The following is a 25785-nucleotide window of genomic DNA, read 5'->3' on the forward strand; positions in this document are numbered from 1 at the left end:
GTATCTTTTTTTCAGCACATCACCACCTATCTGACCTGACAATTATTTTTTCACTGTGACATCAATATGTTGGACCCAAAACACATAAAATTGGATATGGACAATTATGTGTTTTATACTGTAAAAAACACAAACATGCTCAATGAGGTAGTCTGAAGATTTTCACAGGATGCAGGAGTGAATATATGATTGTAAAATAGATATAAAAACCAAGATAAACAACTATTAGCCACAGGCATTTCTTTTCTTTTTCCCTGTTACTCTTCAAAACAGTTTATATACACAATAAGACACAGAGTTACATGACATTTCCTGCATTCTCACAGAATTTTAAATAGTGCAAAGTAAAATAAAAAGGTAAAACTAAAGGTGAAATCACCATCTTTTCCTAAACCTAACCAAGCCATGACTGTTATTATAGTAACCATGGAGACGAAGGTAGATGTGCTGTTCTTGATACAGTCCATGTGTTTATTATTGTAACCATGACAACCAAGGTGACACCTGCCACTGTAGGGCGCTGTCAGGAGACACTGCTATGGGTAGTATCAGAGGTTGATGGTTGTTCAGTTTGGAGACTAGTTGGTTTAATTGCACCAATCAAACAGGAGCTCACTCTGCTGTTAGCTTCTTTGTAGCATGAACAGAGAGTCTGATGAACCTTCAGAGTCCTGGATCTGTTACTCCAGCAGATCCAGGATCAGAACCTGAACCTGTCCAATTTCAGAGCTGTAGATCTGAAAACCTGCTCAGGACCTGGTTTTAGCTTTGAGAGTGAGTCAGTGTGAGTGTGTGTGTGTGTGTGTGTGTGTTTCAGAGAAACTAATTCCTGACTGTCTCTGATGAGCTGTTTTAATAATGAAAAGCTCAAGGTTGATGATATATGGACTAAACTGAGAGTTTATGATGTTGTCTATGATTCATCTGATGCTTACAGGCTCTCGTGTTTCTGGACGGTTTGTCAGTCCGGAGGAACAAACACAGGTGAGTAGCACTACATCTTCAGAGCAGACTGGACTCTAAAGTGACTCACTATCGGAAAGTGAGGCAATGTTAGGGTTAGCTGGTTAGCATGCTAACTTAGAAGAAAAGAAGTGATAGAGATGGAAGCAAAACAAGAGGGATGCTTTCCACCTCTGGAGACAGATGTTGGTGAGTAAAGGATGAAGTCTGATGATGAGCTAACATTTCCTCTAGACCTGTAAGTAAACAGCTGATAAAGAGAGAAGACAGAGATACAGAGATACAGAGAAGCTAAACGACTGTACTCTGAGAAACTTCAGCTCCAGTTCTCAGCCAATGACTCTGCTTCTGTCTGGAAAGGGCTCAGACAGATCACTAACTACAAACCTAAACCCCCCCACTCCATTAATGACTTCCGTCTGGCCAACGATCTGAATGAGTTCTACTGCCGCTTTGAAAGACAGTGGGACAAGCCTGACACTAACCTCCACATCAGAGCCACATCAGAACCCCCCTCCTCCTCCTCTACCAAAGGAACGTCTCTCTCTATCCTGGAGAGAGATGTCAACAGGCTTTTTAAGAAGCAGAACCCCCGCAAAGCAGCCGGTCCTGACTCTGTCTCTCCATCATCCCTGAAGCACTGTGCTGATCAGTTGTCTCCAGTGTTCACAGACATCTTCAACACCTCACTGGAGACCTGCCACGTGCCAGCCTGCTTCAAATCCTCCACCATCATCCCTGTCCCCAAAAAACCAAGGCCCACAGGTCTAAATGACTATAGACCCATTGCCCTGACCTCTGTGGTCATGAAATCATTTGAGCGTCTTGTCCTGTCCCACCTCAAATCCATCACTGACCCACTCCTGGACCCCCTGCAGTTCGCCTACAGAGCCAACAGGTCTGTAGACGACGCCGTCAACATGGCTCTCCACTTCATCCTCCAGCACCTGGACTCCTCAGGGACCTATGCCAGGATCCTGTTTGTGGACTTCAGCTCTGCCTTCAACACCATCATCCCGGCTCTGCTGCAGGACAAGCTCTCCCAGCTGAGCGTGCCTGACTCCACCTGCAGGTGGATCACCGACTTCCTGTCTGACAGGAGGCAGCACGTGAAGCTAGGAAAGCACGTGTCTGACTCCCAGACCATCAGCACTGGATCCCCACAAGGCTGCGTTCTTTCTCCTCTGCTCTTCTCCCTGTACACCAACACCTGCACCTCCAGCCATCAGTCTGTCAAGCTCCTGAAGTTTGCAGACGACACCACTCTCATTGGACTCATCTCTGATGGCGATGAGTCTGCCTACAGGTGGGAGACTGAGCGTCTGGTGACCTGGTGCAGGCAGAACAACCTAGAGCTAAACGCTCTGAAGACAGTGGAAATGATAGTGGACTTCAGGAAGAGCCCAGCCCCACCCACCCCCATCTCCCTGTGTGACTCCCCTGTGGCTACCGTGGAGCATTTTCGCTTCTTGGGAACCACCATCACACAGGATCTCAAATGGGAGCTAAACATCAGCTCCCTCATCAAAAAAGCTCAGCAGAGGATGTATTTCCTGAGGCAATTGAAGAAGTTCAACCTGCCAAGGACTATGATGGTGAACTTCTACACCTCCATCATTGAGTCCATCCTCACCTCCTCCATCACCATCTGGTACGCTGCTGCCACGGAGAGGGACAATAACAGACTGCAGCGTATCATCCACTCTGCTGAGAAGGTGATTGGCTGCAATCTTCCGTCCCTCCAGGACCTGTACGCCTCAAGGACTCTGAGGCGTGCAGGGAAGATTGTAGCTGACTCCTCCCACCCTGGACACAAACTCTTTGAGACACTCCCCTCTGGCAGGAGGCTGCGGTCCTTCAGGACCAAAACCTCTCGCCACAAAAATAGCTTCTTCCCATCTGCTATTAGCCTCATCAACAAGGTTAGAGAGCCCCACTGTTGCTGATCAATTGCACCAATCACCAGAAAAAATTCCTTGTATGTGAAAACATACTTGGCAATAAAACTGATTCTGATTCTGATTCTGATAATGCTAATGTTAGCTATGTAGCAATAGCAAAACTTAATATAAGTCCTTTGAAGTGTAGCTCTCCCTCGTTCTGATCGATGTTGTCTGTGTTGTATTTTGTTTGCTTTTCTTTTCAGACACAAACCAGACAGTGTGGTTTGACCAGGTGGTGTTGCCGGTACCTGTGTTCTTAAAATCAGATTTTAGTGAAGATGTTTTTCTGATGTGTTTCTGATGTGACCAGTCTTAAAGACACAGAGACGATTTCACCTGCTTCTATTTCTTCATACCTTCAAACCTGAATTTATTGTTAACTGATTTTATCTGATTTGAACTTAACTTATCATCTTCATAACTCTACACATTAGTTAGTTGTCATCATTGTATAGAGGGAAGCCTCTGTGTGTAGATGAAGTAGAGACTTTGAGTCTTTAGGTGTTTGATAACTGAGAGGAGGGAGACATCGTCTCATCCTCAGACTCTCTGACACCGTGCTTGTCCTCGGTCACTCCGTTCTCTCCTGAACGACATCATTAACATGTAAACATGTGTCAAACGCTCATTTAATGGGTTCAAAGGTTGAGTCAGAGGGGGGGCAGCGGGAGGCTCTTCGTCACACTGACACCCCGCCGAGGAGCCATCCAATAAAACGCCTCGCTGTGGGCAGACCAATCAAACGCACGGCTGGAGGTGAATGTGTCTGTCAGTCTGGACTAATCAATGAGCAGAGACACAGCAGGTGAGTGTCTGTCACACACACACACACCACGCACACACCAAACATCACACATAGACTCACACCGATTCACCTCGTCCACATGATTAGCAGGTCAACACACACCAAGTGACCCCCCGCCATTGCCCAGCGGGATTCTGGGAGAGCTGTTTAGACAGAGAGAGAAAATGTCCTCCTGACAGGAAGTTGAAGACAGTGATCTGAGGAAGGACACAAAGAGACAAGAGGAGACGAGACAAGGAGTGAAGAGAGGAAACGAGGAGAGATGAGACAAGGACAGAGAAGAGGAGAGAATGAGAGAAGAGACGAAGGGGAAAGAAAACAAGGAGAGAGGAGATGAAGGACAGGAAAAAGTAGACATGGAGACAAAGGCCTATAAAGAGACAAAATGAGAGAAGAGAGGAGATGGAGAGAGGATAGGAGATGAGGAAAGAAAAGAGGAGAAAAGAAATAAGGAGGAGAGAAAGAAAGGACAGGAAAAGAGATGAGGAGACAAAGAGAGGAGATAAGAAACAAGGAGTGAAGACAGAGGAGACAAGGGAGAACAGGCAGGGAAGAGACAAGGAGGAGAGAGGAAACAAGGAACCAAGAAGAGAGGAGACAAAACAAGGAAAGGAGAGAGGAGACATGGGAGAGCACTTAAAGGGAGGATGAGAAAAGGAGACAAGTGAAGCCAAGGAGATGAAGAAATAAAACTGGAGAGGAAAGGAGGAAAGGAAAGAAGAAACACAGAGAAAAGGAGAGGAGACAAGGAGAAAAGATAGAGATTAGGAAAAAATAGGGAAAAAAAAGAGGAAACAAGGAGAAGACAAAGGAGATGAGAGACAAGAGGAGAAGAAGAGGCAAGGAGAGAGGAAACAGGTGGAGAGGTGACAAGAAGATGAGGAAAGAGGAAAGGAGTGGGTAGAGGAGATGAGCAAGAAGAAAAGGAGGGGAGAAGACAAGGCAGGTGACAAAATGAGGAGAGGAGAGGAGAGGAGAGGAGAGGAGAGGAGGATTCTAAAGAAGAGGAGACAAGGAGAAAAAATGAGGAGAGGAAACAAACAAAGGAAATGTGAGAGGAAACAAGGAGACAAAGGGAGGATGATCCCGACCTCTGATTGGTCCTTGATTCTGTGATGTAAATCAGCTGATGTGGATTCTCAATCGTGTTTCAGTTAATGGAGAAGAAGTAATGAGGACACACACTGCTGCACAGCACGACATGCACACACACACACACACACACACTCTCTCTCTCTCTCTCTGTGTATTTGTGTATGAAGCCTGAGGTGATTTAAAGGACGACAGAGCAGCTGCGTCTCGTCCACTCATCACAGGTTGGTGGTTCAACTCCACATGTTGATGTGTCCTTGAGCAAAACACTGAACCACAACCTGGTCCTGGTCAGACCTGGTCAGACCTGCAGTCTGCATGGTCTCCATACTAGATAGATAGATAGATAGATAGATAGATAGATAGATAGATAGATAGATAGATAGATAGATAGATAGATAACAGAATCCAGTCTGGACTCTGAGTCAGGACAGGCTGATGAAGACCTGTTTCACAGCTGGAACTAATGGTCCTGCACTGTACCAGCTCCACTCCACATTATGGTGTTTCATCAAACAGAGGTCGTGGACAGTACCAGCTACCTGGTACTTTATTTGGTATGACTTTCTCCAAGGTTCCAGGTGAACTGAGGTGACACCAAAAGGAGAAAACTCTGTAGCCGACACACAGCTGTCATGGTCACTCTGAAACGATGGCTTCCACAGTGTGATGGCCACTCTCCTATTTAAAAGTACACACCTTCAGGTGTTTCTCCTTCTGTCATCTCCTCGCTTTGACAAACAGCCTCATACTGAGAATCAAACAGCCGGTCCTCCATATTGTTGTGCACAGGTAGGGGCAATTTGGTTATCGGCGTATAATATTAATGATTATCAGGGATAATCACCAATCAAATGTTTACTACAAGTAGTAACCTCGGGGCACCACCCTGTCACCAGGGACCAATGACCAAATTGATGGCTCAAAATACAGTCTCAGAAGGTTGGTTGAAGGGTAGATTTGAGCGCCAACTGTCCTGAATCCAGCTGTTATCACAAATATAGTCACAATAATCACAGACAACGACGAGTTAAATTATAACAGGATTTAATAATAAGAGTAAAAATTATTCAAAATAACATTACTTAATATTAAACCGATTATAATTCAACTATAACTAAAACAAACATTGGTTACTAACTAGATAATTACAGGCAAAACACATATGTAACAACCGTGTGTGTGTGTGTGTGTGTGAGGGAGAGAGAGAGAGAGAGAGAGAGAAGGTGGTGACGAAGTCACGTGAGTGACGTGTCAGTAGGAGCCAAGATGGCGGCAGTGTGACGCGAGTGACGTACTCGCTAGAGCCAAGATGGCGGCTGGCCAGAGTGTGAATGGCGTGAACAACAAGAACAAAGGGCGGGGCCCTTGAGCTTTATGTGTTATGATGCGATCACACTCTAGGGCCTGAATGTGGGAGAGATGTAGGTGAGATGAAGAGGGAGAATAAAGGGAAAGAGTCCACAAGAGATCGTCACCACAGTTAATAATCACCACAATATCACTACACAATAACGGAGCCAGAGAACCGGAGGTCGTCTGGTCGGATATTGGCCCTTTAACTAGTGATATTTGGCTTATTAAGCTGATCACAGTGAACGATCTAAAACAACAGGATATGCAGCACTTATAAGTTACGAATACAACACGCTACACTGATTGTGTCTCTGCCCAGACATCAGCCTCTTACTGTGAGTTGCTCCGATCCTTCGGAGTTAGAAAAGAAAGTCCGCTCTGGTTCTCCACAGCTTGGTCCTTGGCTGGGAGCTTGGCGGGTTGTGTCCCGCTCTCCTGGCGATGACAGTGTGATGAGTTCCTCTGCAGCAGCAGGAAGATCACAGATGAGGGACGGTGAACTATGAACTTTAACAAAGTCGGCGCTCGTCCTCACAGACGTAAAATCAGCTGATTGCACAGTGATCTATGTCAGATCCGAAAAATGAAAAAAACAAAAGGAAACAAACAAAGCAGTCTATGTGATCGGCCCGTGAGTTGAAGACTGTGACCTGGACTTTAAGAAGTTGTGGAAACAGGTTAGATTGCTCCCTTTCAGCAGCCGAGTTGCGGAGAGAGCTCGGAGTAGCTCTCTACTGTAACTGGTGCCTGGGAAAAAGCAGCGGTGGTGGAGGGTCGCGGTGCTGCTTTCATCACCTGAGTGATGTCACCGGGGATCCCTGCTGAGAGTGCCTGGCCTCAGCCAATGCCGATGCTGAGTTTACTTTCAAACTCTGATTCGCACCTAGGTGTGAATCATGGGGGGGTCGTGGCTCCGTTGTTCAAACTGTCGACCAACTCTGACTCAGGCTAATGGAGGGACATGTAGGTCTCTCCATTGTTGTCTTCAAGATTCATGGCTTGAGACGCAGGCTTTAGGAGGGACATGTAAGCCTCTCCATTGTTCTCTTCAGAACCCATGGCTTGAGATTCCAACAATATCCTCCACTGTTCACGTGTGTGTCATGTTGAAGATCACATCACAGCGGCTTCATGCATTGTTGCTATAGTAACGACGCCTCATTGAGGGGTTACTATCTGCAGTAGAAAAAGAGGTACCTGTAGGAGTGCAAGTCGAGGTGAGCCGGTGCCAGGTGATGGAAAAACCGTATAACATCTGTAAGTGTCCCAGTTCAGGGGCCACATCCTATAGAGGACACAGGCTACCAAGGTGTGGCCCTTCATAGCCATTGTAGATGTGAAGACTGACCCAAAATGAGACATTCTGGTCTACAGAGGATTTTCGCTTTGCATCACCAGCCATTCCTGTCTTTACTGGTGTGTAGAGTGGCTCCTGTCACCCAGCAACCTTGACAACTTTTTCTCACAATAATTTGAGGTTTTAAGGCCCTTGTTTTTAACAGTTGTACCGTTACTGTTGAACTGAGCTGAAACACAACACTGACATTTAACAGTATGACCAGGTGAGCTCTGATGTCAGTGTGGGTGTGGTCCAAAGCATCTCTGTCCTGAGGCTCCTCTGTATGAACTGAGTTTGACGTGAAGTCTCAGGTGAGAGCATGTTACCTGAGTGACAGCCCACAGATGTTCACGTTGGCTCACCTGTCTATTCATCAGATACATGTTTAAACACACATCCTGTTTCAGGCACCTCACACACACACACACACACACACAGTAGATTGGGGGTGCTGAGAGTCCGAGGACACGTCATCATGTGGACAGACTTGAATGACGGACGATCTCCTGAGCCACAATGGACACACACTCACACTGTGTGTATCAGACACAAACAGATGTGACCAACACAGTGAGGACAGATTTGTAATTAGCTCATGTGATGTTAATGACATTACATTAACTCATGTGTCAGAGTCTTTTATCCACAGAGACTCACAGTGAAGTTCATCCCTGAAGCTTCAGAGCAGTAGGAGACGTTGGTGTAAGGACTAATCAGGGTTCGAATTATGGGGGAGATTAGGGGGGGTCTGACCCCCCTGATGAAGGCTTGGAACACCCTAAAGAGGTAAAAACAACAGTTCAGGGATAGAAACATGTATACATCCGTACCGTACCATGTTTTAACCTTGATATCAGTTGAACGTCTCATCGACCTGCCTCACTCCATCAGGGGCTCACAGGGGTTAGACTGGGTTGCAGATGTTCTGTCTCCTCTCCCAGTAAATCTAACAGTATATGAGCAGTGTATACAGTCTCTAACGACACAAACAGCAGCATTCATCACACAGTAAAATCATTTTGCTCCATGGTGAGTTTAAGTTCACTTAGATAAGACACTGACAGAGCAGCAGCAAGATCTTCAGTTGATGAAAAATATCTACAAATCTGTTGTTGGTTTTTATTCCCATGATGCTCCTCTGGCACCGTACACACTCAGGCCGGTGTTTGAGTGAGTTACTATGGTTACACCAACGCTCGGTTTGTCTGTCGCTCTCAAACTTTCGCATGATTCAGTAACAGCTGTTTAGGTGTGTATGCCTTCACAAAAATCACTAATGTAATTGTGGCTCAATACTGAAATCTAATGGTAAAATTTTACATTTTTGGTGAACATAATTAAAGAAGAGGAAGCCTCAGAGCCTCCTTCATGAAGACATATAATTCCATATGTTAACAGACTTTCTGTTCACACAGGCCGAAGTCTGAACACCAGAGCAGTTTGTCTGCATCACAACAGTCCTTGATCTGAGATCATGTAGGTTAAATAATATTCTGTTGAAGTTCTGATTCATCATCACAACTCCAGCAGCTGGAGGAGCCATGAGAGCAGCTGACACACGAACCTGTGAGGAATGGAAACAGTGACATTAGACAGCTGTTCTGAGGTCATTTCCTTCATCCTGTTTGTACTTTGTCACGTGGAGATGCCTTGTGAGTGTTGAGAATAACAACTGTCAGGTTTAATTATCCAGATCAAGTTGTGATATGGAGTAAGACTGTTTCATATTATTCATTGACTTGATCCAAGAGGTTAGGTGGTGTAGAAATAACAACCCTTGTTGACCCTTATCCTTATCATTCACACTCAGTTCTACATCTGTTTAATCAGTGAAGGAGATCAGGTAAAGAAGTCAGAGTCAGAGCTGGTTAGACATATTGGGGTGTTAGAGGTGTTAGGAGAGGAGGTGCTCTCTGAAGAGAGGAGGCTTCAACAGGGTCTTGAAGATAGAGAGGGACGCCCCTGCTCTGAGAGACTTCAGGAGCTGGTTCCAGCATCACCAGGGGTGGAGGTGGACCTTTAATTTGAACCTCTATGTTGTCTCTATCACCCACTATGATAAAGTCATCATAGTGGCTGATTTTAACATTCATGTAGATGTTGAATGTGACAGCCTGAGTATTGCATTTAATTCATTATTAGACTCAATTGGCTTCTCTCAGCATGTTAATGAACCCACTCACTCTTTTAACCAGACCCTTGATCTGGTTCTGACTTATGGGATTGACATTGAATATCTAACAGTATTTCCCAGAAACCCTCTTTTATCTGACCATTTTCTGTTAACATTTGAATTTTTAGTCATGGACTACACAGCATCTGGGAAAAAAATCCATTACAGCAGGTGTCTCTCTGACAATACCATTAGTAAATTTAAAGAAAGAATCCCATTAGTATTTGGCCCACTGCCATGTATCAATGCAGTAGAGGGGACAGCTCTCTTAACTTCACATCCACACAGGTTGATGATCTTGTTGATAGTACTGTAGCCTCACTGCGTGCAACTCTAGATACTGTGGCCCCTCTGAGGAAGAAGGTTGTGAGTCAGGGTTTATATTTTGACTGTTTCTCTCCTGTACATCTCTCTGAGTTCACTTCAACAGTTTCTTCATCTAAACCATCAACTTGACTTCTAGACCCTGTTCCAACAAGGCTGTTCAAAGAAGTTTTTCCTTTAATCAACACCTCTATATCAAGTCTGATTAACTTATCTTTATCAACTGGTTATGTACCACAGGCTTTTAAAGTTGCGGTAATTAAACCTCTACTTAAAAAGCCTACTCTTGATTCAGATGTTTTAGCCAATTATAGACCTATATCCAACCTCCCCTTTATTTCCAAAATCCTTGAGAAGGTCGTTGCAAACCAGTTATGTGATTATTTGCACAGGAATGGTTTGTTTGAAGATTTTCAGTCAGGTTTTAGAGTCCATCATAGCACAGAAACAGCTCTGGTTAAGGTTACCAATGATCTCCTCATAGCTTCAGACAATGGACTTGTCTCTATACTTGTCCTACTAGATCTTAGTGCTGCATTTGACACCATCGATCATAAAATTCTATTACAGAGACTAGAGCATATGGTCGGCATTAAAGGAACCACACTAAGCTGGTTTAAGTCATATCTGTCAGATAGACTCCAGTTTGTTCATGTTAATAATGACTAGTTAGTTATTGTAATTGGCCCAAAACACCTCAGAGATACACTATGTGATAATATACTGACTCTGGATGACATTACCTTGGCCTCCAGTGCTACAGTCAGAAATCTTGATGTCATTTTTGACCAGGACTTGTCCTTTACTTCACATATAAAGCAAGTCTCTAGGACAGCCTTCTTCCACCTGCGCAATATTGCAAAAATCAGACCCATTCTGTGTCTAAAGGATGCTGAAAAGCTAGTTTATGCATTTGTTACCTCAAGACCGGACTACTGTAACTCTTTATTGTCAGGATGTCCCAAAAATTCAGTAAACAGCCTCCAATTGATCCAAAATGCGGCAGCACGAGTACTGACAGGAACTAGGAAACTGTTGAGCGATGGAGGAGTAAGACGTGTTCGCACGAGCTCTGATAACTTTATCTTTATTGAAACACTAAACTTTTGTAAATCCGCTCTTAAGATCCTTGGAACGACGCAAGAAGATACATAAAAGTGCATTGTAAAGACCAATGTAAAGGAAACCTTGTCAAAAAAGGGGAAAACTAGAAAAAAACGACCAACAAGAAGCAGGACCTGACCAGCCCTCGGACCCGAGTGACACACCTCTACCTGAGGATATGAGTGACAAGGCAGACCCACCTAACCGTGCAATACTAGCTGCTATCGCTAGCCTGCGAAATGAAGTCACTCAGATCATAGATGCACGCATACAAACTGTTTGCACTGAGCTGAGAGAGGAGCTGGCTACAACTAAGAAGGAAATCCAGACTTCTATTACAACACTTGAAGGAGCCACGGCCTCGCACGAGAAAACTATCAAAAAGCTGGAGAAGTCAGCCTCACTCCACTCCGACGATGTTACTGCTCTCCAACGCCAGGTAACACGACTGAACTCCGAAGTGGGGAAACTGACTGAAAAATGTGAGGATTTAGAAGGCAGATCCAGGAGGCACAACATTAGAATCATCGGAGTTCCCGAGGGAGTGGAGGGATCCAGGGCGCGCGACTTCGTAGCTGACCTGCTAAAAGATGTGCTATTGCTGGATGAGAAGCCACTTATTGACCGAGTGCATCGGACCCTGCGGCGAGGCCCCGGTCCTCGAGACCCCCCCAGGCCCTTCATCCTGAGGCTACATTATTATCATGTGCTTGAGGACATTCTACGGAAAGCCAGCACGGCAAAGCAACTCTACCTCAGAGGCAAGAGAATTCAAATATTCCCTGACTACCCTCTGGCCGTGGCTAAACGAAGGGCTCTATTCAACCGTGCCAGGGAGCTACTGCGCGGCAAGCACGGTGTCAGGTGTGGCCTACTTTACCCCGCAAGACTCTTGGTCACACATAATGGCACACAGACATTCTTCACAGACCCTAAAAAAGCCGAAGAATACGCGGAGCGACTCTTTGGTCCAGGGTCACCTACAACTGCAGCGGACTGATAAATCATGGGCCTCAGGAATTGTTTTTCTACCTGTGACCGGCTAGTTAGCCTCTGCGGCTAACATTAGCACAACAACTGTAACCTGCCAAAAAAAGAAACAACTGTCGAGATACACACGCATGTACACACAACCGGTGTCTTACTGCATGATGGTAAGAACAAACATGAAAGGTGTGAAAGTCGTAGGTTACTACACTATATCCTTTACAGTCTAGATATTGTATTGTTATTATCCGATCCATTTTATTTAGTTCTATGATTAGATTCAGCAATGTCTAAGTTTATTGCCCAACGTGACCTACTCTTACCTTTTGTTTCTAAAAGTACAGATATGTTTAAGCAGCTATAGGTTTATTTCTGTTTTTGTTTTTTTTAAGACTAATTCTTGGATGTTTACCCCGTCAGATTATCAAGGGTGATTTAAATTTCAAATAGCGGAGGGGAGGAGAAAAAAGGGAGAAGAGAAGGAAAAAAGAGAAAGAAAAAAAGAGAGAGAAAGAAAAGTGTTTATTTGACTGAAATAATTTCTTAGTTTTTTTGTGTATATACTGCATAAGATGTGTTGGTTAGAGAAAGGGAAGAAAAGAAAGAGAAAGGGAAAGAAAAGGAAAAGAAAAGGGAGAAAGGAAGAAGGAAGGGAACAGAAAAAAGGGGAAAAGAAAGAGAAGGAAAAATAAAAAAAAATTGAAATGTAGATTTGCCGTTCAGACTTGGGGAGTGCACCCGTGTTTTTTTTTTTGTTTTACTCTGCGTCTCCCAGGCACATGTGATAATTGATGATAGATGCGCTTGTTTAAATGGGGGTGCGTGTCCGCATACCCCTGTGTGGTCGCTTGTTCCCTTTTTCATATCTAAATTTCTTATTATTAAGTTTCAGTGCTAATGGACCAATTTTGAAGTTATCATCAGGCCACCAGTAGGTGTGGAAGTAACCTTAGTTATCAGCTTTTTTTTTCCAGCTTCCCTAAGAAGGCTCTTGCCATTCACTTTGAATTGGCTAGAGTAGTTTATTTTGTTCCTTTGTTAATATGTGGTTCAGGTTGATCTGGGGAGGGAGATTTGGGTTGGGGAAAGAAGACCTTACAAAATCTCATTACCAGTACGCGGGATATTATGAATGATAGTACCAAGGAGAAAAAAAATATCTCACTTTTTCTAGTTGGAATGTGCATGGAGTAAATAATCCAGTCAAAAGAGGGAAGGTTTTGTCTCATTTCAAAACACTGGCCTCGGATATTATGTTTTTACAAGAGACCCATCTGAATAATAAATCACATGGCAGGCTCAGGACAAAATGGATAGGAGAGATCTATCACTCGGCTTTTTCTTCCAAAGCGAGAGGCGCGGCAATCTTAATTAGAAAAGGTGTTCCTTTTTTGCAGAAAAAAACAATAACCGATAAAGAGGGTTGTTATGTTATAGTGATTGGAGAGATTCAGAATATCTCCCTCACCCTAGTAAATATGTATGCACCTATTACAGATAACCCTGTATTTTTTCAGAAAGTTTTTGCATTAATCCATTTTTGCATTATGTCACAGACTAATTTGATAATCGGAGGAGATTTTAACACCGTTTTAGATGCATATCTAGATAGATCCTCCACAAAGAAACCTCCCAAAAATGCCTCAAGTGAATTCCTAAATACATATATAAATAACACAAATATCCTAGACATATGGAGGATGATGAACCCTTCAGGTCGGGACTATTCATTTTTTTCACCTGTGCATAATTCTTATAGTAGGATAGACTACTTCCTAGTTGATGCCAAACTGGCACCTTTTGTAGTGGATGTTCGGTATCATAGTATTGTGATTTCAGATCACAGCCCACGTTCCTTTTCAGTATGTTTAGATCACTTAGACAAACCTCATACCTCTTGGAGATTAAACCCTCATCTGCTTACAGATAAAAGATTTCATGATTAACTAAAAGATCAGATCTCATTGTATTTTGAGATTAATGATATTCCAGAGACATCTCCCTCCACTCTCTGGGAGGCGTTTAAAGCCTATATTAGAGGTAGCATAATCTCATTTGAAGCATCAAGGAGAAAAGAAAACATGTCCAAATTAAAAGATCTTGAAGAACAGATCAAAGCACTGGATCGGGAAAATGCTCGATCCCCATCTACAACTTTGCACAGAAAAATAACAACATTGAAGTATGAATACAATCAAATTATGTCTGTGAAAATAAGTAAAGCATTCCTGTATACCAGACAAAGGTTCTTTGAATTTGGGGATAAACCACAGAAATTATTAGCTTGTCAGCTTAGAAAAATGGAGAATGATAGAACAATACATAAGGTAAAAGCCCATGATAACACAATACTCACAAATCCAAAGATATTAATAACAGGTTCCTCGAATTTTACACAGACTTGTATACTTCTAAATCCACTTCAGAGCCTAAGATTATTAATACGTTTTTAAATAAATGCAATCTACCCAGGTTAGGTGATGAAGATTGTAAATTGCTAAATGTGGAGCTCACAAACAAGGAGGTTCAGTCTGCCATTGCCTCGTTAAAAGGTAATAAATCACCAGGTCCTGACGGACTCCCTGGAGAATTATATAAAACATATGGTGAAAAGTTATGTCCTTATTTGTTAAATGTATTCAAACACGCTCAGGAAAGTGGTGCTCTACCACCGACTTTAACTGATGCTGTGATCACGGTAATTCATAAGAAAGGGAAAGATCCACAAGAAGTAGGTGCCTATCGCCCTATTTCACTCCTGAATGTAGACGGGATGTTATTTGCCAAAATACTTGCTAACAGCCTGAGTCCTCTGTTGGAGAGATTAGTTCACCCAGACGAGACGGGTTTTGTACCTAACAGAAACTCTACTTTCAATCTGAGACGCCTCTTTAACATCATGTACACAAAAAGAGAACCACACTCTGATCTTCTTATACTTGCGCTTGATGCCGAAAAGGCATTTGATCAGATTGAGTGGCGATACTTATTTGAAGTTCTTAGTAGATGCAATCTCGGAGATGATTTTTTGTCACTAATTTACTAATTTACAAAAACCCTACAACCCAAATCCTAACCAATCGAACACTATCTTCCCCGTTTAAATTATGTAGGGGGACGAGGCAGGGATGCCCCCTCTCCCCTTTAATCTTTGCTCTTGCTATCGAGCCGTTGGCTCAAAGTATTAGACTTGACCCTCAGATACATGGATACACTACTAAAGAAACAATAAGCAAAATATCATTGTATGCAGATGATAAATTAACTTTATTTAACATGTCCACAAAGGACTATTCCAGTACTTTTAAATAAAATCAATTTATTTGGCACGTTCGCACGATATCGGATTAATTGGACAAAAAGTGTCTTAATGCCAGTTCACAGGGATCATCTGACATTCCTAATTAATTTCCCATTTATCTCCTCTGAAAAATTCACCTATTTAGGTATAGAAGTGACAAGACAGTATAATTCTCTCTTTCAACAAAACTTTCCCCCTTTAATAGAAAAACTGTGCTCTAGGTTGTTATTTTGGGATGCACTCCCAATTTCGATGCGGTTAAGATGGTCTTACTCCCACAGTTATTATATCTATTTCAAAATATTCCAATATTCATTAAAAAATGTTTTTTAAACAATTAGACTCTTTAATTACTCCTTTTTTGTGGGGACACAAAGCTCCTAGAATAGGTAAGAAATATATCTGCAGGCCTAAATCTGCAGGAGGATTAGCACTTTCAAATTTTTTGTTTTACTACTGGGCCTCAGCGATTAAGACTTTTATTTTTTGGCTCAAAACCACAAAGTCCCCACCTAATTGGCTACTGATGGAACAGGAGGAATGTCATCCATATTCACTGGCTACAATTCTATTAGCGCCAACTAAGATCAGTAGGTTATTATATAACAACAATCCTATTATTCATAACATGATCTGTATCTGGAAACAAATCAAATCCAGTTATAATTTTAAATCCATATCCTCTGCATTACCCATAGATAGAAACCCCACTTTTGCCCCATCTGGTCTGGGTGGAGCCTTTTCTAAGTGGAATCAGAAAGGTATTAAATGTGTTGGAGATCTGTATATACAAGGTCTATTTGCCTCATTCTCTCAATTACAGCAGATATTTGGATTGGAAAATAGTAACTTCTTTCAATATCTGCAAATCAGGGACTGTATACGTAGACATTCAATGAGTTTTCAGACCGAATCAAAGATATTAATAGATGACTGTCTGAAATTGGCAATAAATGAACCTAAATTGATAACACGTATCTATAATAATCTCCTGTTATTAAGTCCCCCCCTGCCCATATACATAGACACAAATGGGAGAAAGAATTTGGCGAACCGATGATCTATGGGACAGAGCCCTTGAGAAGATCAGTACCTGCTGACACAGTGCAAGACATTGTCTTATTCACTTCTCAAAGGAAAAATTACATAATATATATCCAGAAGTATCACCTATGTGTGATAAATGCAAATCTTCCATTGCAACCCATCATCATAGTTATGCACTATGCCCCAAAATTTACTCTCTCTGGTCTGGTGTTTTTAATATAATGTCTGAGGTTATGAGGTTTGTGATAAAGCCAGAACCTTTACTTATTATTCTTGGGGTGTCTGAAACCTTTAAAAAATTAAACAAAGCACAACAATGTTTTATTTCATATTGTCTTATAATAGCGAAAAAAATGATTCTTACGCTATGGAAGAGTGCAAACACACCAACATCTAAGATGTGGCTAGAGGAATTAACGAATACACTCCATCTGGAAAGAATAAGGCATGTTCTGAAAGACAGACTCCAACATTTTGACGCAACTTGGCAACCTCTTATACAGTACCTTGCTAATACAGATTCTTCAGTAAAGTCACTTTTATCCACAGCTGCAGAATACATCTTTGTAATCTGCTTCACTTGCACACAACCACTTCAGGAAATATTGTGTTTGCTGTGGTGACCTGAGTTCTGGTATGAAGTGGATGTGTAACTCTTCTTTGAAACATTTCACCCCATGACCTTTACTTCACATATAAAGCAAGTCTCTAGGACAGCCTTCTTCCACCTGCACAATATTGCAAAAATCAGACCCATTCTGTGTCTAAAGGATGCTGAAAAGCTAGTTCATGCATTTGTTACCTCAAGACTGGACTGCTGTAATTCTTTATTGTCAGGATGTCGCAAAAATTCAGTAAAAAGCCTCCAATTGATCCAAAATGCTGCAGCACAAGTACTGACAGGAACTAGGAAACGAGATCACATCTCTCCTGTGTTAGCTTTTCTGCATTGGCTTTCTTCACCTAGAAAGCCATTAATGGTCAGGCACCATCGTACCTTAAAGAGCTTATAGTTCCCTATTTTCCCAAGAGGACACTTCGCTCTCTAAATGCAGGTCAACTTGTGGTTCCCAGAGTTTGTAAGAGCAGAATGGGGGGCAGAGCCTTCAGCTATCAGGCTCCTCTCCTGTGGAACCAGCTCCCAGTGTGGGTTCGGGAGGCAGACACCCTCTCTACCTTTAAGATCAGGCTTAAAACTGTCCTGTTTAGTAAAGCTTATAGTTAGGGCTGGCTCGGGTATGTCCTGACCCATCCCTTAGTTATGCTGCTATAGAGCTAGACTGCTGGGGGATTCCCATGATGCACTGGACTCTCTCTCTCTCTCTCTCTCTCTCTCGACTACTTCATGCCATTAACTTTGTATTTTTTTCTCTCCTGTAGTTTGTGCTTCTCCTCTCTCTCCCTCTCTCTGTCCTCATTCTGCAGGTCTCTCTGCCTCTGGAGCAGCAGGATCCAGATCCACCACTACTCATCATTAGTATTAACCACTGTTATCTGTCATTATTATTGATAACACCATTACCTATACAGCTGTTCCTGATCTCTCTCTTTCTCTCTCTATTCTCCTCTCTCCTCCCCCCACCCCCACTTTTTCTCCTCCTAAACCCAACCGGTCGAGGCAGACCCCCCCACCCTGAGCCCGGTTCTGTTGGAGGCTTCTTCCTGTTAAAAGGGAGTTTTTCCTCCCCCCTGTCGCCTAGCGCTTGCTCTTTTTGGGAACTGTTGGGTTTTTCTTTGTAACAAAGTAAAGTCTTGACCTTACCCTGTAAAGTACCTCGAGATAATGCACATTATGATTTGGCACTATACAAATAAAATTGAATTGAATTGTATTTTCTGTATATGCTTCTGTTTTCTGTTCATTGTGTGTGTGTGTGTGTGTGTGTGTGTGTGTGTGTGTGTGTGTGTGTGTGAGTGAGTGTGTGTGTGTGAGGTCAATGGACAGATACAAAAATAAAACTATTCATTTATTTACTTAAACAAAAACACAGAGACACCCCCAAAGTGATCATAACTACAGTCTCTCTCTCGCTCTCTTTCTCTCTCTGTGTCTCTCTCTTTGTCTCTCTCTTTCTGTCTCCCTCTCTCTTGCTTTCTCTCTGTTTCTCTCTGTTTCTCTCTGTTGTCCTCTAACACTGATCAACAGGCTGAACCAATCAGCTGTCAGAACCAGACAGCCACTAAAATACCACAAGTGGCAGAGCGGTTTCCGTGGTAACAGAGTTGGACAGGTGTGAAATGTGTCCTGTCGTCTGCTGTTAACTACCTGACAGCTGAAGTCCCCAAGCAGCAGACCACATGGAGGACCATCAGGTCCTGATGGGCACTGCAGCTGGAGACAGACCTCTGCAGTTGCTAGGATACAGGGTGGTGATGCTGGGTGTGGTTTTGAGGTCAGGAAGCGGAGCGATGCCAGGATTTTATCCTTCATCCACGTCCTTGAATGTCTTCACACGTCACACGATGTGAGTCTGTCTCCTTCGTGCAGCACATTCTAGGAGAACAGTGACAACACAACAACAACAACAACATGGATCTGGATTTGTGCTGAGGCAGCAGATAGTAGGGTAAGAGTCTGATGGACACAACCTGTCCAGGTGGTGGTGGTGGTGTGATGGTGTGGGGTTGTTTTCTGGACTCACTTTGGGTCTTAACACCAGTCAGTCCTGGTCTGAATGTTTCAGTCTGTCTGAGTGTTGTTCTGACCATGTTCATCCTTCATGGCCACTGTTCCCCATCTTCTAATGGCTACTTCCTGTAGGATAATGCTCCATGACACAAACTGGTTTCATCAACATGAGTCTCAAGACCTGGCTCCAGTAGACCCCCTGTGGGATGTGGCAGAACAGGAGACCTGCAGCATGAACGTGCATGAATGTATAACTTCTTAAGGGGGATGTATAGACTATCAAGAGCCAATCACATAACAGGACTCCAATAGCTGTGTTTACATGCATTTGTTTTTCCATTCTGATTGAGGATATCATGTCAGCTGTTTGCATGGAAAGAGATTTAATACCATCAGCTGTATGATCTTTAATACGATGAGCTGTGTGATTTTTGCAACAGTGATGAATACATCATGCATCACGTTACACACAGATACATGAAAACAGAGGCATGCACAGAAAGAACAGCTGTGAAAAATTTAATGCTTCATTCTTTCAAAAAATATGTTGCCTCCACGTGAGGTTTTGGGCCTGTCCTGACAATAACCAGAATATAAAAATTCTGAGGTCATTCATTTTGTTTTATCATGAATCAAAGAGAGGCACAGTTAACTAATTTTAGCTCGTTTCTAACTTTAGCCATATGATACAGCTTAGTTTACTAATGTTAACTTGTTTCTAACTTTGGCCATACGTTACAGTTTAGGTAACTAACGTTAGCTTGTTTGTAACTTTAGGCACATGTTACAGTTTAGCTATCTAATGTTAGCTAGCTGATAGCACACTCTTTCATTTCCAGTGTTGTCATTTCATTACCAATATAAAATGTCATATATGATCTAATGTTAGCAAACACTGCTGCTCAGTCATGAGCAGTGAGACACTGGAGGATTAGTTGTTGTACAGATATGTTTTGACATCAGTACAGAGTTTATTATTTAATGTTCATAGTCTGTGGTGGTTTAGTCTGTTACCTTTTTGATATTAGCTTCTATAATAGTTTTCACTCAGGAATTCAGGACTTTTACCTGTTAGGACATTGAACAATATTAAAAGTCCATGTGTGCTAAGGGCTGAATAGTATTAGCCGAGGTGGAAAGTAATTAAGTACATTTACTGTAAGTACTGTAATGTTGATGTTCTCTCCATTTAATGCTATTCTCTACTTCCACTCCTATATTTCAGAGGGAAATATTGTACTTTCTACTGCATATAATTAATTTGATAGCTTTAGTTAAACAAGTTAAACAAATAAGACCGGTGGACACAGTGCGGTACTGGGTTCCCTTTTGTCCTGAAGAAACCCCCCATATATCATTATAAGTTTTGTTTTTAAAGTATTATTATTTCTATATTTTGAAACAGCATTCCACTCAAATGATATTCTTCCATTTTATAAAATGTAAAAAACCACACTGACTCCCCCCTCCCATGTTGCTCTTAGCAAGGTGTAAATGTTCAATCACACAGAGCCGTTGTCCTGTTGTTGTGAAACCGTTTCACTGTAGGCTCTGTGGTTTCACTCTGAGCTGCAGTGGGTGGGGGGAATAAAACAAATCAATCAATGAAACAAGCCAGTTTATTTCCTGCATACTCAGTATGAATCCTCTAGTAACCACACTCAGGTAAACCTCTGATGAGCCTCAGCTGTTTCTGAGGACAGAGACGCTGCAGCACAGATTTGAGTGACTGTGGATGAAACATATGTCACTTCAGCAGAGCTAACACACCACTGATATATTTCTTCTGTTGTGGACAGAAGTTTTTCTGCCCCATAGTATCCTGAATTAAATAAATCAACATGAAGGAAAGTCCCCTCTATATATTCTATTAAAAACAAATCCAAACACATTTCCATAGTTAATATAGATGATGTTATGTTGTCACAGTAACATCTAGAAGTGTCACTGTTACATGTCCCAGAATTCCTGTAGAACCAACTTGGAGAAGACACAAACATGTTTCATCTGTTTTCCTATTGTGGAAAGGTTTGTTTTCTAGATACAGTGCATCCGGAAAGTTTTCACAGCGCTTCACTTTTTCCACATTTTGTTATGTTACAGCCTTATTCCAAAATTGATTAAATTCATTTTTTACCTCAAAATTCTACACATAATACCCCATAATGACAAAGTGAAAAAAGTTTGCTTGAAATTTTTGCAAATATATTAAAAATAAAAAACAAAAAAAAATCACATGTACATAAGTATTCACAGCCTTTGCCCTGACACTCAAAACTGAGCTCAGGTGCATCCTGTTTCCACTGATCATCCTTCAGATGTTTCTACAACTTGATTGGAGTCCACCTGTGGTAAATTCAGTTGATTGGACTTGATTTGGAAAGGCACACACCTGTCTATATAAGGTCCCATAGTTGACAGTGCATGTCAGAGTACAAACCAAGCCATGAAGTCCAAGGACTTGTCCGTAGACCTCTGAGACAGGATTGTATCAAGGCACAGATCTGGGGAAGGGTACAGAAATATTCCTGCAGCATTGAAGGTCCCAATGAGCACAGTGGCCTCCATCATCCGTAAATGGAAGTAGTTTGGAACCACCAGGACTCTTCCTAGAGCTGGAAGCCCGGGCAATCTGAGCAATCAGGGCAGAATGGCCTAAGTCAGGGAGGTGACCAAGAACCCGATGGTCACTCTGACAGTGCTCCAGCGTTGCTCTGTGGAGAGAGGAGAACCTTCCAGAAGGACAACCATTTCTGCAGCACTCCACCAATCAGGCCTGTATGGTAGAGTGGCCAGACAGAAGCCACTCCTCAGTAAAAGGCACATGACAGCCTGCCTGGAGTTTGCCAAAAGGCACCTGAAGGACTCTCAGACCATGAGAAACAGAATTCTCTGCTCTGATGAAACAAAGATTGAACTCTTTGGCCTGAATGCCAAGCGTCATGTCTGGAGGAAAGCAGGCACCGCTCATCACCTGGCCAGTACCATCCCTACAGTCAAGCATGGTGGTGGCAGCATCATGCTGTGGGGATGTTTTTCGGCAGCAGGAACTGGGAGACTAGTCAGGGTCCAGGGAAAGATGAATGCAGCAATGTACAGAGACATCCTTGATGATAACCTGCTCCAGAGCGCTCTGGACCTCGGACTGGGGCGAAGGTTCATCTTCCAACAGGACAACGACCTTCAGCACACAGCCAAGATAACAAAGGAGTGGCTTCGGGACAACTCTGTGAATGCCCTTGAGCGGCCCAGCCAGAGCCCAGACTTGAACCCGATTGAACATCTCTGGAGAGATGTGAAAATGGCTGTGCACCGACGCTCCCCATCCAACCTGATGGAGCTTGAGAGGTTCTGCAAAGAAGAATGGGAGAAACTGCCCAAAAATAGGTGTGCCAAGCTTGTAGCATCATACTAAAAAAGACTTGAGGCTGTAATTGCTGCCAAAGGTGCTTCAACAAAGTATTGAGCAAAGACTGTGAATACTGATGTACATGTTAGCCCTAACTATAAGCTTTACTAAACAGGACAGTTTTAAGCCTGATCTTAAAGGTAGAGAGGGGGTCTGCCTCCCGAACCCACACTGGGAGCTGGTTCCACAGGAGAGGAGCCTGATAGCTGAAGGCTCTGCCCCCCATTCTACTCTTACAAACTCTGGGAACCACAAGTTGACCTGCATTTAGAGAGCGTAGTGTCCTATTGGGAAAATAGGGAACTATAAGCTCTCCAAGGTACGATGGTGCCTGACCATGAATGGCTTTGTGGGTGAGGAGGAGGATTTTAAATTCGATTCTCGAGTTTACAGGGAGCCAATGCAGAGAGGCTAACACAGGAGAGATGTGATCTCGTTTCCTAGTTCCTGTCAGTACTCGTGCTGCCGCATTCTGGATCAGTTGGAGGCTTTTTACTGAATTTTTGGGACATCCTGACAATAAAGAGTTACAGTAGTCCAGTCTTGAGGTAACAAATGCATGAACTAGCTTTTCAGCATCCTGAAAATGTGGTAAAGACTGCACTGAACTGCACTATTTTATCCCCCTCGTGATTTTGTATATTGGAAAAATTAAACTGAAGTGGCTAAATTTTGGTCTCTTTATATAACATAATATATTCTTTGAAGCTTACCTGTGTCTCTGGTTGTGCTGTTTGTGCACACTGGACTCCTAAATGAGCCTAAAATCTTCTGTCTTGATTTATCCCACAATCCCATAACCCAACAAAATAATCAAAGTTGGTACAAGTGGAAAGCAGCAGGTTGAATAGTGGTGGCTGATCCTGTGAAGTGAGGGAGTCTGGTTTTGGACAGACCTGTAAGACAAACTGAGAGAAGACAGCTACTTCTCACACTCCTTGGACAAGTCCTTGATCCGGTTTTTCTTTCTTCAAACAGCACAGGTAACTGACTCATTATGAGATAATGGATGGAAGTAAAAACAGAGGTTCTCTCCTTTTGAAGACTTGTTTAATTACAAAGACTATATTCAAACAGTTCATATCACAGTCTGTGTGCTGGCTGACATGAAAAGACATCAATAAAAACATGAGAACCATGTCCTCACTTCAGGTTCAGCTCACCCTCTTCCCCAGAGAGCAAGCCATCTACCTGCACCTGAAATCAACTACAATTTCTCCGCTCACCAGAGCTGTAGTTTGTGATGTTTGGCGACTGTGGCAAGGAAAAACTCCCAGTGAGAGGAAGAAACCTTGGAAGGAACCCGTCTCTCTGGGCGGAGCCCCCCTGGCAGTGCTTCTGCTCCTCCTGGCGTGGTCTTCCTCGGTCCTTCTCCTGATGTGCTGCTACAATCTCTGCGTCATGTTTGGCCTTTATCCCAAGGCAATAACTGCAATCAACAACACGAACAGCAATGTGCTGAGTGAAATATATACGGACTGTGCAATAGGTGGAATGCCCTGTGTTTACAGTGTCTGTTTAAGTGCTGATTAACTGCTGTTTTTATACTGTTCTAACTGTTTTATGTTGTGGTTATGTTGTGTGTATATATGGCCCTTTTTTTTTTTTTTTTTACTTACTCTGTTTTTATTCTTAACTTTTGACTTATTTCTTGCACTGAAATTTCGTTGTACATGAACAATGACATAATAAAGACTCTATTCTCTTCTACCCCACCCCCCCACCCCCACCCCACCAGTCCTGAGGACAGAAAAAGTTAAAATGCAGCTGGATTTCGACATCTCTCCTCTCACTGTAATTTGTCTGAACTTTAAAGAAGACCAGTGACTGTGTCTCTGTTCATCGTCTCCATGATGTGTCTGACTTCAGTCACATGTGACAGCTGTCTCCTCTTACCTGTCTTTTGTGAAAAAGGATGCAGGATGTCCTTTCCCGCCGCTCACACACAGAGGCACCGCTTGTCTCAGTGACCACTGCGTGGTTGTAGGTGAACCAGCGATCAGTGGGGTCCTCCTCCTACGTCTGGGTCCACGCCGTCACTGATGTAGTGTCCTAGCAGGAGAGGAAGCGTTGTTACAGGGGCTATCTTGGATGTTCTGAAGGACATCTTACTTTAACTGACTCCAGGAGACAGTGATTTAATTCATAACATTGTTATCTTACCACTTCTGACTGTGCTGCCGATGTGGTTGATGGTGCTCACCAAACTGTAGCAGCCCCCACCCTGAGGAGGAACACAGCTGATCAGAGTTAGCACCAGATCTCTGGAGAGCACCATCATCGTCCTCCATTAGCTCCAGAGCTGGAGAAAACCTGAAGCGCTTCAGGTGTAAGATCAGCACTGTATAGACAGAGGAGATGAGAGTTTCTGTTTCATAAGAAACACTGGACAGCCCCTCCTTAGAGACAGTGGAGCCCAGTTTGATACCAGTGGGGTATCATCACTGTGCTCTGTGGTCAGGAGTTTGGTCATGTGATCAGATGTCTCACCTGGGCAGATTGATGAATGATGAGCGCTGGCCTGATGTTGTAGCTCTGCACTCGCAGTTAAACTCCAACTCTGTCTCCTGCAGAACAGCAGCACACCAACATGCGTTCACACTGGATTTACACACAACAACAAACAGCTGCACAAACTAACACAAGAAGTGATGATGTGATTGAAATGTGTCAGTGTTTCTACATCTACCAGTGGCCTCTGATGTGAGTGGATGAGCAGAGGTGTTTCCTACTATCAGATAATGTTCAAGCATCTGCTGCACTGTTCCTCCAGCAGGGAGCAGGTCCAGGGATAAGTTAGTGAAGTCTTCTTCTCTCGTCGATTCTGCTCCACAACTCCACATTGAACAGATGATACAGTTATAATACAGCTGCAGAGGTCACGATGAGGCGACTGTGGAGGGTTCAACAATTCACTTCTCTGTTGTGAATCTGCTGAATATTTAAAGATCAGTTCACTGAAATTACACAAGGTTGTCCTTTGTTGTTTGAATGTGTGTGTGATGTGTGTAACTGTGTAGTGTCACCTCTTGCACGTCCTGGTGTTCTGCATCTTGAACACCAGGTGACCCTCCACCGGACAGCTGTAGGTGCTGCTTATGCTGGAGGCCAGCATGTGCAGCTGTTGGCCCAAACACCTCATCTGGTCCAGCACGGAGGTGAGAAACTCATGGGCATCCTGTAGATAAACACACACACAAAGGTACAGAGAGGTGTGAGACCGGAGGAGACACACTCAGGCGGTGGCGGTGAAACGACAAAAAACCTGCTCACTCACTTTCTGGCGGAGATCTTTAAACTCTGGGTTCCAAAG

At 43.1% G+C, this 25785-nt stretch overlaps 1 long non-coding RNA gene across 1 annotated transcript; it reads left to right on the forward strand.

The window, feature by feature from the left end:
* The first annotated feature begins 272 nt into the window (after nucleotides 1-272).
* On the forward strand, nucleotides 273-4536 carry LOC139632364 (uncharacterized). The gene is made up of 3 exons (XR_011693546.1): nucleotides 273-774; nucleotides 938-1152; nucleotides 3110-4536. It is a non-coding gene; the product is annotated as an uncharacterized lncRNA (long non-coding RNA).
* Nucleotides 4537-25785: the final 21249 nt, after the last annotated feature.

The sequence above is a fragment of the Trachinotus anak genome, unplaced genomic scaffold (genome assembly GCF_046630095.1).
Source record: "Trachinotus anak isolate AG129_WGS33_773 ecotype Australia unplaced genomic scaffold, CSIRO_AGI_Tana_v1 ptg000014l, whole genome shotgun sequence".
NCBI lineage: Eukaryota > Metazoa > Chordata > Actinopteri > Carangiformes > Carangidae > Trachinotus > Trachinotus anak.